The sequence below is a fragment of the Nelumbo nucifera genome, chromosome 2 (genome assembly GCF_055504915.1).
Source record: "Nelumbo nucifera cultivar China Antique chromosome 2, China Antique-T2T, whole genome shotgun sequence".
NCBI classification, from domain to species: Eukaryota; Viridiplantae; Streptophyta; class Magnoliopsida; order Proteales; family Nelumbonaceae; genus Nelumbo; species Nelumbo nucifera.
Window position 1 is genome coordinate 107,903,941 of NC_142650.1, and position 12,730 is coordinate 107,916,670.

The following is a 12,730-nucleotide window of genomic DNA, read 5'->3' on the forward strand; positions in this document are numbered from 1 at the left end:
ACCATGGAAAGCTACAATCGCCAAAATAAATAGGCAATCAAACATATTCATGAGGCAAATAAAGTTACAAATACAAACCCCCGGATGATATCGCTTCTTGAAGTATATTGGCACCTGATGGAGGGTGATTTGGCCTGACCTCATAGTCCGGGGACACGTGTGTGTGACCTGGCTCAATGAACAGCTCAGCTTGACAGCACGACCGTGACTTGACGGGAGAGACACGCCGAGTCCAACGCTGAACACTCGGTGGGTTAAGCAACTCGTCGGGGACTAACACCTAGCCAACTTTGACTCCCACCAAGTGTGGGAGGTCCCGAGCTCCCCCTAAGGGGCCCTAAGCTCTCCCTCCCCAAGAAGGGAGCACCCCGGTATTGGGCCAAGTGTCCCGAGGGAGGGGGACCTCGAGGCAGCACCGCCTCCAGCGCAGGCACCTCGGCACCTCGGTACCAGGACAAACCTGCCCCAGGTAGTCCGGCGTACAGTAGCTCGGTAGGCTGTGGGGAGGAATGTCTGACATCCGTACCCGCCGGACCCGGTGGCAGGCTCTGATCCCTTACTAGGCGGCGCTCTGTTTGTCGTCTCTGGAAAGCATGGCACGTCTGTCGAGCCCGTACCTAGCGATGGCAGTCTGTAGCAGCAACCTGCGCCTGCCACACCTGCCCTGGCAGTAACGGCTAGGGCGGTGGCGGTTATGCCAGGTATGACCGGGCTCCGACATAAAAGAACTCTAACTCTCACAAGGAAAAGGTATTGGAGCTTAAGCACTTTCAGCACTCTTACTCTCTACTCTTTCTCTGAGATTTTCTCCAGTTCTAACTTAGCCATCAGAGTGTTCCCACCAGGATAACTCCCTGGGAACCCTTCTTCTTCTCTTTCCTCTCAGGTGTCGTTCGTTCCAGTCAGAAGCCAGGTCATAGCCAGCTAGGAGTGCCCAGATTGTGCAGCATCATTTGGCGCCGTCTGTGGGAAACGCTTCAAAAAGCCTCCCTTTATTCTCCGCGAAACTTCTTTCTTTTACTCACCAGCACCACCGACACCCATAGCTTCTTCTAAAAACTCCAAACGCCAGAACACCCCAGAGGAGCAACTCCAACTGCCCACCGTTTGCATCGGGCAGTTCACCGTCCCCTCTCTACGGACGGGATTCCTAGCCTGAACGTGCCTGCAACGGTGGCACCCATAACTGTCCCGCAACCCCCTGCAGTCGGGACGACCTCCGCCGAACCCACCATTCTCCCTCCGGTGGCCGGCCAAGGCCAACTTGAAGACTTGATGCAGTGCATGCGGGCCATGCAGGCCCAGATGCAGCAATTTCAACAACTCCAGTTTCACCAACAGCAAGTGCTGCACCAAGTATCCCAGTACCAATACCAGCAACAATTCCCTTCACTCCCTCCCCGTCATCCGACTGCACAGCCAACTAAGCCTCAGCACCGCAGTGAACTCCCTTCCCACCGGGGAGAGACTTCGGCATCATCTCACGGAAGGAAGGGAAGACTCCCCACCCCCGCCACGCGGCCCGTGGTCAGGTCGGAGGCTTCCCATCCGGTTAGGTCGGCATCACCCCAACACTCGCAGTTCGAGCCTCCGCTCGCGGAGAACAGGTTCGAGGTGCAAGCCGACGACCTGAAGCAAGGTCCTATCCAAAGCTACCGACAGCCATCCCTGCCTCCCCCTAGGCCCATCGAGCTCACCAGTACAGAAGCCAGCAGCACCAATGCCGAGCCGGCCAAGAACCAGTGGAGACGCCGCCGGGCTCGCCGAACTGCCATCGTCCACAATCTGCCCGAGATCAAAGGCAAAATAGAAATAAGCTCGGGAGAGGTAAGAGCTGCACCACTTCTCTTAGTCCCCTCTCCGTCTCCGGAGCTCCTCGCAGTCCCCATGTCCAGGGACTTCAAGCTCCCACCATTGGACAAGTACGATGGGTCCTTTGACCCCAATGACCATGTTGATGAAGGGAGTGAGAGATCCATCGTATGGACACCCAAATCTTGCGGAATAAGGTGGACGAATTTCAAAAATTTCTCTCCCCTCAACTGGGAATCGCATTCCCTATTTTAGAAAAATCATATTTTTCAAGGATCAATCTTGAACCATGAATCGAACCAGATCTGAACAAAAGCAGTAGGAGAGGATTTTACCTAATACGGAGAAATAATATCTCCCAAGGAAGGTGTTCACGCCCAAGGAAGGATCCAAAGACTGCTTCCACTGAAGATGGCGTAGTGTAGGATGGAGCAAAATCAGCAGTGTTCTCTCCAAGAACCTAATCCTTCGCAAAAAATAGCAGGATGGCACGTGAGCACAACTTCCTATCAGTCCCTTCACAAGGAACTGATGTCAAGATCGAATCTTGATTTCTCCCACTGAACTGGAGGTCGAACTGGCAGGTGAGGTAGCGGTAGGAAGGAGGCGGCAAGAGAGAATTTTCGCAGATGTGCTGAATTCTCTCTTCTGTGATTTCAGCTGTGAAGACAAGTGAAGGACTTGTGTTGTGTGTCTAAAGGTTGCCGCCCCCTCCTCCTTTTATAACCTTAAAGGGATCAGCTCCTAATCCCATTAGGAGTTGCTGATCCAAATCATATTTGGATCAGACTTCCCTCTAAGTGATAAGGGTAAACCCTTATCTTATCTGTAGATTGGATCAGCCTTCTCCTAATCTCATTAGGAGGTTTCCAGATCTGAATCATATTCAAATCTAGACTCTCTGAGTGGATAGGGTTAAGACCCAATCCTATCTGCTAATCCAATCTCAGAATTCGCCCCTTATTTAACCGATTAAATTAGCCCAGTTCGAAATGGGCTTTAGGCCCATTAAGGTCATGTGCTCACTTAGCCTTCCTAACTGCTGCCCAGTTGGGCTTCCTTGTATGGCGTGGGACCCAAACATTTATCTACACATCAGCCACATGGGTTCAGCCCAGCCTTTGTTACAAGGCCTGACCAAATACACTGTTATGGGCAGTGCACCCCTGAAACCCATCATATGGGCTCTATGGGCCCAACACTTACCCTAAGTGGTCCCTGGGCCAAACCACCTTGTAACACCTAGGGACTGTGGACAGATGCAAGATTAACCCATCAGGTATTACCCTCAATGGACTTACAATTAACCTCTCAGCCCATAATGATCAAACACTGCCCGACAAGAGAGGACCTCTCCCTCGGCTGCAAGGAACAATGTTGCACCCTCTGCTTACATGGATCCCGGGAATTAAAACATTTTGCAAACATTTTGGAAACCATAATATAAATACTTTTATATCTCATATAAATACTTTTATATCTCATATAAAATATATTTTGCAAAACAAATCTCAACGATTGAAATTGGTTGCCGGCAGTCTTGGTTTCCATCAGAGAGTGCATCCCCGATCATTACCTTTGTCCGACAAAGGGGCTGATCCTGTCACTATGATCACCCACTCAGATGAATTCTCAGATTGTCCCAACATACCCAGGTTTTGACCCCTGCTAAGGATCTCAAGGATTGGTACATCAAAGACAGCCCAATCCGACACCTAGTGCAGTATCATAATCGAGTCTAGGGTTCGGGTGTAACTTTCCAGTTTTGCCCATTAATCTCCAAGGTCCAGGGCAATACTGGAAATCTGGTCCGGTTCAAAGATTCAATTAATCCTACACCGCATGTGCCTTGGGTCTCACCCTGGCGACTGAGACAGGCCACCCCAACCGACTTGGTTGCTCATCAGTGTCAGCCTTATCAAGATAGATCTCCCCAGGCCGACCCACTGGCTGTGAACATTCTAAACTAACACGAGTCTCATTAAGTGTCCAGTTTAAGGGTATTACAAAGAAACACACCACAGGAACATAAATCAAATATGTACTTTATTCATTTACAATATACTCATAATGTACATCATTCTGATTGAAACTAAGGGCATACAAAAACTGTCTAACAACTCCCACTTGCACTTAGGTTCAATCTGGTACAAGCCGGAGTCCCATGCTTTCCATGCATTTCACAAAAACTTTCTGTGATAGTGGCTTTGTCAATGGGTCTGCTACATTTTCCGCTGATGCTACCTTCTGAATCAGGACGTCCCCTCTACCAACAATCTCCCGCAGTACGTGGTACTTCCTCTTGATGTGCTTTGACTTCGAGTGGGCTTGTGGCTCCTTAGCCTGAGCAATTGCTCCATTGTTGTCACACAACAATAGGATGGGTGATGTGCTGGATGGAACTACTCCCAACTCGTGAACGAACTTCTTCATCCACACGGCTTCTTTGGTAGCCTCGCTTGCGGCAATGTATTCGGCTTCGGTCATGGAGTCTGCAGTGGACCCCTATTTGTTGCTTTTCTAGCAAACAACACACGATCCTATCATGAAAACAAATCCAGATGTAGACTTTCTATCGTCTGGATCCGACTGGAAATCGGCATCAGTATACCCTTGGATCTGTAGTGAGCTACCATCAAATACCGAACAAAACTCCTTTGTCCTTCGAAGGTACTTAAATATGTTTTTCACAGCAGTCCAGTGCTCCTACCCTGGGTTGGTTTGGAATCTGCTTACCACACTCACTGCCTGAGCAATGTCAGGACGAGTGCACAACATGGCATACATGATGCTCCCTACGGCTGAGGCATAGGGAATGTCTTTCATGCCCTCAATCTCCTCAGAGGTCTTGGGAGACATCTTCTTGGAGAGAGTGACTCCGTACCTAAAAGGAACATTTCCTTTCGTGGAGTTCTCCATGCTGTATCTTTTGACTATTTTGTCAATGTAAGCAGATTGGGATAATCCTATTATCCGCTTCGATCTATCTCTATAGAGTCGAAGACCCAGTATATAGGAGACTTCTCCAAGATCTTTCATGGAGAATTGCTGTGAAAGCCATACTTTCACCGTAGTTAACATTCCTACATCATTCCCAATGAATAGAATGTCATCTACATACAGAATCAAAAAAGTAACCTTATCCTCACTGGTCTTCCTGTAAACACAGGGCTCATCCGGATTCTGCTTGAAGTCAGACGATTTAACAACAAAGTCAAAACAGATGTTCCAACTCCTAGAAGCTTGCTTAAGTCCATAAATGGATCTATTAAGTTTACATATCATGTGTTCCTGACCTGCAGCAATGAAGCCTTGTGGCTGCTGCATATAGATATCTTCAGTAAGATCTCCATTGAGGAATGTAGTTTTGACATCCATTTGCCAAATCTCATAATCATGGTATGCTGCTATAGCTAGCAGGATCCTAATGGATTTAAGCATGGCCACAGGCGAAAAGGTTTCCTCATAATCGATGCCCTCTTTCTAAGTGTACCCTTTCGCCACCAGACGAGCTTTGAAGGTCTCAACCCTACCATCGAGGCCCTTCTTCCCCTTGTAAATCCACTTGCAACCAATTGCTTTTACCCCGGAGGGCGGATCTACTAGAGTCTAGACTCCATTGGTCTCCATTGAGTCCATCTCAGCTCTCAAGGCCTCCACCCACTTCTGGGAGTCTATGTCCAACATAGCTTCCGCATAAGTCACGGGATCCTCCTCACTAGTCAAGGTTTCCACCAGGTAACTATCCTGGTCATAACCATAACGGACAGGTGGCCTAGATACCCGAGTGGATCTTCTAGGTTGGTCACTACCTGGAACTTGTGGGACATCTCCCACTGCTCCTGAGCTCTCTTCATCAAGAACTACTTCCTGACAATGGGTGTCTAGGATGTAATCGGTTTCCAAGAAGTGTGCATTTCGGCTGCAGAACACTTTCTGCTCACTTGGGTCAAAGAACAGGTAACCCATAGAGCCTTTTGGGTAGCCTATGAATAGGCAACGGCTGGTCTTGGATTCCAACTTGTCTGCACTCGATCTTTTAACGTGTGCTGGACAACCCCAAATCTTCAAGTGTCTGACACTTGGTTTTTTTCCGGTCCAAAGTTCATATGGAGTGTTCGGAACCGATTTGGTTGGAACCCGATTCAACACGTAAATCGCAGTCTCTAATGCGTAACCCCAAAAGGATGTGGGTAATTCTGAGTGTATGAGAAGTGACCGGACCATATCCAATAAGGTCCTATTCCTCCTCTCTGAAACACCATTAAGTTGTGGTGTAGCAAGAGGAGCCAATTGTGATATTATCCCGTTGTCCTTTAAGTAGTCCCTGAATTCGTCAGAGAGATACTCGCCACCTCGATATGATCGAAGGGCTTTAATTTCTCTCCCTAACTGTTTCTCGACCTCTTGTCTGTACTCTTTGAACTTTTCAAAGGATTCAGACTTATGTCTCATTAGATACACGTAACCATATCGTGAGAAATCATCTGTAAAGGTGATGAAATACACGTGTTGATTGCGTGTCCTAACACTCAGGAGACCACATACATCAGTATGTATAAGATCAAGTGTGGCTGTACATCTTTCAGGCTTACCGTTAAATGGTCATTTCGTCATCTTGCCTTGTAGGCAAGGCTCACAAGTGGGAAGATCTTCTACAGTTAGAAAATCCAAAGGACCATCCTTTACCAACCTTGTGATTCGGTTAACACCGATATGGCCAAGTCAGTAATGACACAGGCACGTGGGATTAACTGTATCACGGACTCTTTCCTTGGGGATTTCAGCCGACGTAGTTTCGATTATGTTAGTTTCTAGAGAATGATGTAGAACATAGAGACCGCTCTCTAGTTCCCCGCATGCGATGAATCTGTTGTTTCTTTTAATACTAATCGTATTACTAAAGAAGACAGAATAACCATCCGCACACAGTTTTGAGACAAAAATCAAATTTCTTCTTAAATTTTGTACATAAAGGCAATCTTTCAGTACAATTGTTCATTCTCTAAAAATTAACTCCACGGTTCCAATGACCGCGACTGCAACACTTGCAGAAGTCCCCAAGTAGAGCGTAACTTCTCCTTCACTCAGCCTTCTGCTTACCTTGAACCCCTGCAGTGAGTTACACGCATGAGTTGAAGCCCCGGAGTCAATACACCAGGACGCAGAAGCTACCAATAAATTGGTTTCTATAATACAAGATTCAAAATTACCTTTCTTGGATTCCAGGTAGGCAGGACAGTTCCTTTTTCAATGGCCAGTCTTCTTGTAGAAGTGACAGGCATCTGATGCTTTGTCTTTCTTCTGCTTCTTACCCTTAGTGGCTTTCTTCTGAGGCTTCTTTGCCTTCCTCTTTCTCTTGCCTGTCTTGCTAGCTTCAACAAGCATAACTACAGGCTCATCCTTTTTAATCAGTTCTTCTACTCGTTGCAACATATTGCTGAGCTCTTGTAAACTGACATTCAGCTTATTCATGTTATAATTCATGATGAACGGATTAAAGGAATGAGGCAAAGAATTAAGGATGGCATCTATCTGGGTCGCAAGGTCCAGCCCGGATCCAAGAGCTTCAAGCTCATTGATGTAGCCCATCATCCGAAGACAATGATCATGAACTTGTTGCCCTTTGGACATTTGAGCGGTCATGAACTGTTTCAAGACCTTTTGTCGAGTATAACGATTCTTCTCTTCATACATCGTCTTGAGACTGTCTAATATGTCCTTGGCAAGTTCGATCTGATCGAACTGCCTCTGTATTGGATTGTCCAATGAGGCAATGATGTAACACCGGGCAAGGGAGTTTTTTTCCTCTCAATCCTGATAATCTCTCATTTGGGCATCAGAAGCCCCACCACCCGGACGCTCCGGGGCAGGATTTTTAGCCACTTTGTCTAACTTTTCAGAAGTTAGGACCAACATAAGGTTCCTATACCAGTCGACATAGTTCAGGCCCTTTAGCTTGTTGTCATCAAGAAGCTTTGCAAATTGTCTGTTTGCCATTTTCTGATAAAAGAGCAAACATCAGTCCACAACCTAATTTGATTCATGTTCATTACACAAATATGGCTTTTAATCTACGTTCCATTCCCATTTATTCATCTCTGAGATTTCCCTCCCAGCTCAGTGACGGAGACTACGAGTTGTCTCTGAAAATGTGGGAAATCACATAGGGTGCATGGAGCCAACTGTTTCAACTGCATAACCCCACCACCTTTCTGTGAAGGATCATATCCACTCATCATATGAACTTTCCCTTTGGCCTCTGCCAGACAAAGTTCATAGCCGTTTTTAGGTAAACCTTTCTATCCAGTGAGTGCTCACCCATCATATTCGTGAATGTCAAGGTACCGTGAGAGAGTTCCCATTTTTTTGTGAAGCCCCTCCCACATCGGTCTATGACGCCCCTATCATCTTATGAAACACTCAGACAAGCCCAACAACAAATGGATAGCCCATTTTCTGGTGCGTTTCCTCATTACTAAAGGACCCATCCTCATGCTAATGATGGAAGGCCTTTAGAGAGTTCATCATATGAATCTCCCTATCACATGCACTCATATTAGTTGGAGGGAATAGTAATTACGCCCTAGTTTGATCTAGGTCAAACCAAAAGTGGCTCCCACTGACTTTCATAAAGCCAGATTTCGATGGGCCCAAATCGGCTAGGGTTCCACACGTATCCTCTCCATGAGGGGTGGGGCCCACCACTGAGGGAGGTCATCCAATGACCAAAAGGGACACCATGGCAATGATGTGCATTCAGCCATGGGTGCGCAAGAGCCACTGTCAAAATTGCATGAACCAAGTTCTTATGGTTCATGCTCAAAGCACATCACACATCCATACATCACATGCAAGGATAAATTGATCCAATCAATTAAATATCTATAAAGCCCATTTGAAGCCCATTTTTAATCCATAATATTAACCATTAATATTATCTAGGTATATGGGCTGAATTAGGGTTGATCAGTTCGGCCCATATAACTTAATCCGCGAAGTGGGCTTTAGCAGTTTTAACAACTTAAAACAGAGCCTTTACAGGTTGGGCCGAATTAAACATTTAATTAATTATCAATCCTCAGGCCCATTAGTGGGAAAAATAGGGCAGACATTCAGCCTTGATCGAACCCTAGATTCGGTCCAACCAGTTTGGACCAATCTGGTTCGAATGGGTCTAGGGTTTGATCTTTAATTAAACATTTAATTTAAGAATTATTCTGAAATTAATTACTGATAAAAGAATAGGCAAGAATCAGTCAAATAGGGATGTTCGCACAATCCATCCTGCAAAACAGAGGTTAGATCACAGGTTGCAGTTTCATAAACTGCAAAAATCGCAGATAGCGATTCTCCCATCTGCGAAATCTCCTTCTCTGCGCCACCATCTTCGATCCAAAATAAATAAATAAATAGAAAACCTAATTTCTATTAATAATTACTTTAGATCGAATGCCTATACATTCAGTCTAAAAAATAAAAAAAAAATTATTTTACAGACCAAAAGTAATAAAATAATCAAGAAACTGCAAAATCGCAGATTCCCTGCGCCAATCAAGATTTCGATCTCCATGTGTTCGAATAGCCCATAAATCAAGAAAATTATAAAGAACAGTTCTAAATAATAATCAGATTTATAAAAATTAATTTCAGAATAATCGCCCATTAACTGGAAACAAATTTTCGAGAAAAACATCATATCTATGCAAATCGGGTAGAACACCTTCTGTCCATTTGCGCTGGTTCAGATTTGATCCAATTTGGTTCAAAACTTGAACTTGGCTCCGATACCACTGAAGGGAGTGAGAGATCCATCGTATGGACGCCCAAATCTTGCGGAATAAGGTGGGCGAATTTCAAAAATCTCTCCCCTCAACTGGGAATCGCATTTCCTATTTTAGAAAAATCATATTTTTCAAGGATCAATCTTGAACCATGAATCGAACCAGATCTAAACAAAAGCAGTAGGAGAGGATTTTACCTAATACGGAGAAATAATATCTCCCAAGGAAGGTGTTCACGCCCAAGGAAGGATCCAAAGACTGCTTCCACTGAAGATGGCGTAGTGTAGGATGGAGCAAAATCAGCAGTGTTCTCTCCAAGAACCTAATCCTTCGCAAAAAATAGCAGGATGGCACGTGAGCACAACTTCCTATCAGTCCCTTCACAAGGAACTGATGTCAAGATCGAATCTTGATTTCTCCCACTGAACTGGAGGTCGAACTGGCAGGTGAGGTAGCGGTAGGAAGGAGGCGGCAAGAGAGAATTTTCGCAGATGTGCTGAATTCTCTCTTCTGTGATTTCAGCTGTGAAGACAAGTGAAGGACTTGTGTTGTGTGTCTAAAGGTTGCCGCCCCCTCCTCCTTTTATAACCTTAAAGGGATCAGCTCCTAATCCCATTAGGAGTTGCTGATCCAAATCATATTTGGATCAGACTTCCCTCTAAGTGATAAGGGTAAACCCTTATCTTATCTGTAGATTGGATCAGCCTTCTCCTAATCTCATTAGGAGGTTTCCAGATCTGAATCATATTCAAATCTAGACTCTCTGAGTGGATAGGGTTAAGACCCAATCCTATCTGCTAATCCAATCTCAGAATTCGCCCCTTATTTAACCGATTAAATTAGCCCAGTTCGAAATGGGCTTTAGGCCCATTAAGGTCATGTGCTCACTTAGCCTTCCTAACTGCTGCCCAGTTGGGCTTCCTTGTATGGCGTGGGACCCAAACATTTATCTACACATCAGCCACATGGGTTCAGCCCAGCCTTTGTTACAAGGCCTGACCAAATACACTGTTATGGGCAGTGCACCCCTGAAACCCATCATATGGGCTCTATGGGCCCAACACTTACCCTCTGTGGGCAGATGCAAGATTAGCCCATCAGGTATTACCCTCAATGGTATTATACTTAACCTCTCAGCCCATAATGATCAAACACTGCCCGACAAGAGAGGACCTCTCCCTCGACTGCAAGGAACAGTGTTGCACCCTCTGCTTACATGGATCCCGAGAATTAAAACCTTTTGCAAACTTTTTGGAAACCATAATATATATACTTTTATATCTCATATAAAATATATGTTGCAAAACAAATCTCAACGATTGAAATCGGCTGCTGACAAAGAGTTCAAATGGCACGTGGTCGTCAACCAGCCCAAGACCGTGACCGAGTTCCTCGAGCTCGTAGATTGGTTCATAGGAACAGAGGAGGAGATCAACCAGAAGGGCGAGCACACCCTCGAAAAAAGAAAAAGGGAACCGGAACTCCCGGCTCCTAGTGACTACAAGAAGAAGAAGGATCAAGCTCGGGGGGCAAAGCCAGTTCAGCCTTTCCGAGCTCCAGTAGTAGAAAGGGTGTTTACACCCCTCAACACGAAGCGAACCGAGATCCTCATGGCGATCAAGGACGCCCCATGTGTAAAGTGGCCACCTCGGCTCAAGGTCAATCCCAATGTTAGGAACAAAAACTTGTGTTGTAGTTTCCATAGAGATCACGGTCATAGCTCCGAAAATTATAATAACCTCCGCGATGAGATAGAAGAACTCATCCGTCACAGATATTTGAGAAATTTTGTACGGAATGGTGGTAATAGTAATAAAGCAGGTTGGCATGGGGAGCAGGATAAAGACACCCCCGAGTCCAGCAGACAGGCGGAGCAACCGTAGAGGCAACCCCCAGACGAGAGACCAGTCCGAGGGACCATCCACGTAATCGTTGGAGGATCGATTGTCGCGGGCTGCACTTCGGCAGCAGCTCGGTCATCAGCCCACGAAGCCGCCAGAGAAGAACTAAACCCCCCGAAGCGGCAGAGGGTGGAGGAGCCAATCTTCTTCACTGAAGACGACGCGCGAGGGGTCCATTACCCCCACGATGACGTGCTCGTCATCAAGATCAAGATCAATGACTTTGAAGTCAAGCATGTCCTGGTAGATTCGGGCAGTTCGACGGATATCCTCTTCAAGGCAGCCTTCGATCAGCTTCAGATCCCAAAAGGTGACCTGAAGCCCGCAAGCACTCCACTGGTGGGATTCAGCGGCGAGAAGGTTAGGCCTTTGGGGAAAGTCACTATGCCGGTGGAGGTCGGTACCTGGCCCAGTGTGGTAAGGCTCAATCACGAGTTCCTGGTGGTCACAACCCCCTCTTCATACAACGCAATAGTAGGTCGGCCCATCACCCACGTCCTGCGAGCAGTAGTCTCCACCTACCACCTAGCAATGAAGTTCCCTACAGACTTTGGAGTCGGAGTGGCGTGAGGCGATCATCTCGAGTCCCACAAATGCTACGTAGCCACCCTCAAAGGAAAAGCCAAGGCAGCTGACGGCCTCGAGCTGGGACGACCCGCAGACCAGTTCGCAGAGCGGGCCACACCTGCTGAAGAGACCATCCCCGTCCCGACCTCGACGGACGATCCAACGTGGGTACTTCAGATCGGCGCTTCTATTGAGGAGCCCCTGCGGTCTCAACTGGTAAGCTTCTTGAAAATTTAGACGTTTCTGCATGGTCGGCGGCAAAAATGCCCGACATAGACCCCAACATTATCACTCACAGACTTAATATTGATCCTTCAGTTAGGCCCGTTAGACAAAAGAAACGCAACCTAGCCCCGGAGCGATGGAGGGCAGTCGACGAGGAGGTCGGGAAACTCCTTGCAACCGATTTTATCAGGGAAGTCCATTACCCGAGCTGGGTGGCCAACCCCATTCTGGTGAAAAAGGCAAACGGTAAGTGGCGCATGTGTGTCGACTACACCGACCTGAATCGGGCTTGCCCAAAGGACTGCTTCCCACTTCCCAGGATCGACCGCCTAGTGGACGCGACCTCAGGGCACGAGTTGCTGAGCTTCTTGGACGCCTATTCGGGCTATAACCAAATAAAAATGGACCCAGCTGACGAGGAGAAGACCGCCTTCATAACCG

At 46.7% G+C, this 12,730-nt stretch overlaps 1 protein-coding gene across 2 annotated transcripts in view; it reads right to left on the reverse strand.

Moving 5' to 3' along the window:
• The window catches only part of LOC104603433 (uncharacterized), a 57,757-nt gene that overhangs the window by 22,004 nt on the left and 23,023 nt on the right, over positions 1–12,730 (reverse strand). The gene's annotated exons all lie outside the window — the stretch shown is intronic.